Source organism: Rhinopithecus roxellana, chromosome 6 (genome assembly GCF_007565055.1).
Source record: "Rhinopithecus roxellana isolate Shanxi Qingling chromosome 6, ASM756505v1, whole genome shotgun sequence".
Lineage (NCBI taxonomy): Eukaryota > Metazoa > Chordata > Mammalia > Primates > Cercopithecidae > Rhinopithecus > Rhinopithecus roxellana.
Window position 1 is genome coordinate 82285022 of NC_044554.1, and position 5715 is coordinate 82290736.

The 5715-nt window shown below is 34.1% G+C and overlaps 1 pseudogene across 1 annotated transcript; it reads left to right on the forward strand.

Moving 5' to 3' along the window:
* The first annotated feature begins 362 nt into the window (after window positions 1-362).
* On the forward strand, window positions 363-1191 carry LOC104671019 (annotated as a pseudogene). The gene has a single exon (XR_749231.2). The product of XR_749231.2 is annotated as a transcription factor BTF3 pseudogene (transcript).
* The last annotated feature ends 4524 nt before the right edge of the window (window positions 1192-5715 follow it).

The following is a 5715-nucleotide window of genomic DNA, read 5'->3' on the forward strand; positions in this document are numbered from 1 at the left end:
TGTTACTTGGTACCTCACAAAATGAGAGGGTACAATCTTTTATTACAGTGAGACATTTATAAAATTATTTATGCATTTTTTTCAAAATATACCTTAATAAATACCAAAATGTTGCTAAATTGTAGGTTATGTTCTTTGTCCTTAATGCAATCGAGTAGAAATGAAAGTAAGAGCAAAATACCACCATCAAAAATAAAAACATGGAACTGATGAAAGAAAACTATTAAAAAGTATTGAAATCAAAAAGGACCTCAACTCTGAAATTAAGATTATTTTATAATAAAAACAAGGAAAAATCTTTATATTAAAACCCATTGGATGTTTCCAATCTTTAACCTTTAAAAAATTTTATGTTGCCCCGCATGTGTGCGCCTAATCTCAGCTGGTCCACCCGAGACCCCCTGAGCACCAACCCTAGTCCCCCGCGCGGCCCCTTATTCGCTCCGACAAGATGAAAGAAACAATCATGAACCAGGAAAAACTCGCCAAACTGCAGGCACAAGTGCGCATTGGTGGGAAAGGAACTGCTCGCAGAAAGAAGAAGGTAGTTCATAGAACAGCCACAGCAGATGATAAAAAAAACTTCAGTTCTCCTTAAAGAAGTTAGGGGTAAACAATATCTCCGGTATTGAAGAGGTGAATATGTTTACAAACCAAGGAACAGTGATCCACTTGAACAACCCTAAAGTTCAGGCATCTCTGGCAGCGAACACTTTCACCATTACAGACCATGCTGAGACGAAGCAGCTGACAGAAATGCTACCCAGCACCGTAAACCAGCTTGGCGCAGATAGTCTGACTAGTTTAAGGAGACTGGCCGAAGCTCTGCCCAAACAATCTGTGGATGGAAAAGCACCACTTGCTACTGGAGAGGATGATGATGATGAAGTTCCAGATCTTGTGGAGAATTTTGATGAGGCTTCCAAGAATGAGGCAAACTGAATTGAGCCAACTTCTGAAGATAAAACTTGAAGAAGTTACCGGGAGCTGCTATTTTATATTATGACTGCTTTTTAAGAAATTTTTGTTTATGGATCTGATAAAATCTAGATCTCTAATATTTTTAAGCCCAAGCCCCTTGGACACTGCAGCTCTTTTCAGTTTTTGCTTATACACAGTTCATTCTTTGCAGCTAATTAAGCTGAAGCAGCCTGGGAATCAAGTTTGAAACAAAGGTTAATAAAGTTCTTTGCCTAGAAAAAAAAATTATGTTAAATAAAAAATATTGAGAATAAATGAAGTAAGCAACTTTTCTGGTAATAAAAAAGCATTCAATTTAAAAAGTGAGATTGAAAAATAAAATGAAAAAAACAGAATAAAACAAAATTTAAAAAACAAAAAAGTGAGATTGAAATCGTTAAGAAATAGCAACAAGAAATTGAAACTTATTAATATAAAGAATCTATAGATAAAATAAAATTTTAGTTTTGTAAGACAAAAAAATTTAAAACATAAAAATTCTGAAAAATAAAATTAAATATATGTATCTATATCTGCAATCATGAAAAAGAAAATTTATGAGAAACTCAGGAGAAAATAAAGAATTGAAAGCAATATCCCAAGCAATTTTATATCAAAAGCTGAAAAGCTACATAACAGTTGATGATACCTTTTGAAAATATAAATATACGAAATTGAGTAACAAAATAGGGTATGATTGGCAGACGTGTGAGGAGAGAAAGAAGAAAAGGAAAAGAAGGAAGGAGAAGAGTGGAAAACGAGGAGGAGAGAGCAGAGAAGTGAGAAGAGAAGAGAAAAATTATTTGGTCACTTTAATACATGACTATGAAAACAAAAATACTAAGAAACTCTCACAATAGTGCTCATAATAGAATTCAGTGTGGTAGATAGAAATAATATAAACTAAGAAAGTCAATATTTTTAAAACCAGTTATAACAAGCTTGAATATTTTTAAAACCAGTAATAGCAAGCTTGAATAAGCATCTCCATATACTTACACAAAAATGCATTTTCCTTATATGTTATTACCTGATAAATACAAGTTGAACAACATATAATATAATCACATTTGTGTTGAGGAAAGTAGCATAGAGAGGAATACGTTTATTTTCTGTGTGTTTATATATGTATTAATGTATGTGTTTGTATGTTGATATCAATGTATGAATATTTTCATGTGTGGGTGTGTCTGTGTATTCAGAAAGACATGCCCCAAATTATAAACAGCAGTTTACTGAGGGATTCAGGTTGGAGATGAATACAAAGCGTTTCGTACATGTTTTTCATTTTATAATTTTATACGATGAGAAATACTGTGGTTTTGTTTTTCTTTTTATGTTTTGCTTTATTTATCAAACATACTGTTTTTTACTTTTTAAATTAATATTATTTTTAATGGACAAATTATAATTGTATGCATTTATGGAGCACAAAGTGGAATGATTAAATCAAGCTAAATAACATATACATCATCTTTCTCACTTATCATTTGTTGTGGTAAGACATTTGACATTTACTCTTAGCAATTTTGAAATATACAATACATGAATATTGACTACAGGTCACCCTGATGTGCAATAGATCTCAAAACTTATTTCTCCTGTGTATCTGAAATTTTGTGCCACTGGATCAACAATTCCCCATTCTTTCCCCACTCCCTGCCTCTGATAACCACTATTCTATTCTCTACTTCTGTGAATTCAACTTCTTTAGATTCTACATTTAAGTGAGATTATATGGTATTTGTCTTTCAGTGTCTGGCTTATTTCACTTAGCATAATGTCCTCCAGGTTCATCCACTTTGTTGCAAATGACAAATTGTTTTTCTTTTGAAGGTCTAAAGAATATTCCACTGTAATAGCATTTCACATTTTATCTATTCATACATTGATGGACACTTTGGTTCATTCCATATCTTGACTGCTGTGAATTCACACTGTGTGTGAATAATGCTGCAATGAGCAAGGAAGTGCAATTATCCCTTCAATATACTGATTTCAATTCCTTTGAATGAATACCCAGAATCATGATAGTTCTGAGTTTTTTGAGGCACCTCCACACTGTTTTCCACAATTGCTACACTAATTTACATTTAACCACAACACTTAAGAGTTTCCTTGTCTCCATAATTTCACCAACACTCATTATCATTCCTCTATTTTATAAAAGTCATTCTAACAGGTATGAGGTGATATCTCATTGTGATTTTATTTTGTATTTCTCTAAAGATTAATGACGTTGGATATTTTTTCATGCACTTGTTAGTCATTTAGTGTCTTCTCTGAGAAATATCTGTTCAAGTCCTTTGTCCGGTTTTTAGTTGGATGGTTTGTTTTCTTGTTGTTGAGTTGTTTCTTATACATTTTGGATTAACCCCTTATCCAATGTATGCTTTGCAAAAATTTTCTCCCACTATTGAGTTGTCTCTTTACTTTGTTGTTTTCTTTGCTGTACAGAAACCTTTTAATTTAATGTGATCCCATTTGTCCATTTTTGCTTTTCTTGCATGAGCTTTTCGGGTCACATCTAAAATGTTATTGAACAGACCAGTTTCATGAAGCTTTCCCCTATATTTGCTTCAGTAGTTTTACAGTTTCAGGTCTTATATTTAAGTTTTTAATTCATTTGAGTTGATTTTTGCATATGGTGTGAGATAAGGATTCAATATCATAACTCTGCATGTGGATAGCCAGTTTTCGTAACACAATTTATTGAAGAGATTGTTTTTCCCCACTGTGTGTTCTTGGCAACTTTATTGAAGATAAATTGACTATAAAAGCATAAGTTTATTTCTGGGCCTTCTGTACAATCTTTTCCATTGCTACAGAAAGAGCATCTGACAAAATTTAATACCATTTCATGATAAAAATTCTCAACAGATTAGGTATAGAGTAAATGTACCTCAACACAATAAAGATTATATATGAAAACCTGTAGCTAACATGATATTCAACAGTGGAAAGTTGAAAGATTTTCCTCTAAGATCAGGGACAAGATAAAGATTCCCACTCTCACCACTTCTTTTCTTTTCTTTTTTTTTTTTTATTTAATTATACTTTAAGTTCTGGGATACATCTGCAGAATGCGCAGGTTTGTTACATAGGTATACATATGCCATGGTGGTTTGCTGCACCCATCAACCCATCATCTACATTAGGTATTTCTCTTAATGCTATCCCTCCCTTTGTTCCCCCACCCCTGAAAGGCCCTGGTGATGTTCCACTCCCTGTGTCCATATGTTCTCATTGTTCGATTCCCACTTATGAGTGAGAACATATGGTATTTAGTTTTCTGTTCCTGTGTTAGCTTGCTGAGAATGATGGTTTCCAGCTTCATCCATGTCCTGGCAAAGGACATGAACTCATTCTTTTTTATGGCTGCATAGTATTCCTTGGTGAATATGTGCCACATTTTCTTTATCCAGTCTATCATTGTTGGGCATTTGGGTTGGTTCCAAGTCTCTGCTATTGTAAATAATGCTGCAATAAACATGTGTGTGCATGTATCTTTACAGTAGAATGATTTATAATCCTTTGAGTATATGCCAAGTAATGAGATTGCTGGGTCAAATGGTATTTCTGGTTCTAGATCCTTGAGGAATCACCATACTGTCTTCCACAATGGTTGAACTAATTTACACTCCCACCAACAGTGTAAAAGCATTCCAATTTTTCCACATCCTTTCCAGCATCTGTTGTTTCCTAACTTTTTAATGATCACCATTCTAACTGGCATGAGATGGTATCTCACTGTGGTTTTGATTTGCATTTCTCTAATGACCAGTGATGATGAGCTTTTTTCCGTATGTCTGTTGGCCACATAAATGTCTTCTTTTGAGAAGTGTCTCTTCATATCCTTCACCCACTTTTTGATGGGGTTGTTTTTTCCTTGTAAATTTGTTTAAGTTCTTTATAGATTCTGGATATTAGCCCTATGTCAGATGGATAGATTGCAAACATTTTCTCCCATTCTGTAGGTTGCCTGTTCACTCTGTGGTAGTTTCTTTTGCTGTGCAGAAGCTCTTTAGTTTAATTACATCCCATTTGTCAATTTGGGCTTTTGTTGTCATTGCTTTTGGTGTTTTAGTCATGAAGTCCTTGCCCATGCCTATGTCCTGAATGGTATTGCCTAGGTTTTCTCTTAGAGTTTTTATGGTTTTAGGTCTTACATTTAAGTCTTTAATCCATCTTGAGTTAATTTTTGTGTAAGGTATAAGGAAGGGATCCAGTTTCAGTTTTCTGCATATGGCTAGCCAATTTCCTCAACACCATTTATTAAATAGGGAGTCCTTTCCCCATTGGTTGTTTTTGTCAGGTTAGTCAAAGAACAGATTGTAGATGTGTGGTGTTATTTCTGAGGCCTCTGTTCTGTTCCATTGGTCTATATATCTGTTTTGGTACCAGTACCATGCTGTTTAGGTTACTGTAGCCTTGTAATATAGTTTGAAGTCAGGTAGCATGATGCCTCCAGCTTTGTTCTTTTTGCTTAGGATTGTCTTGGCTATACTAGCTCTTTTTTGGTTCCATAAGAAATTTAAAGTAACCACCACTTCTTTTCAACATCATAAAAGAACTCTCACCCAGAGCAATTATCAAGAGAGGGAAATAAAAGACATCCTAATGCGAAAGAGAGAAGTACAATTGTTTCTGTTTGCTGATGACATACATGATACCTCGAAAGAAATCCTAGACTCCACCAAAGACTTGTCAGAACTGATAAAGTCAATAAAGTTGAAGGATACAAAATCAACATAA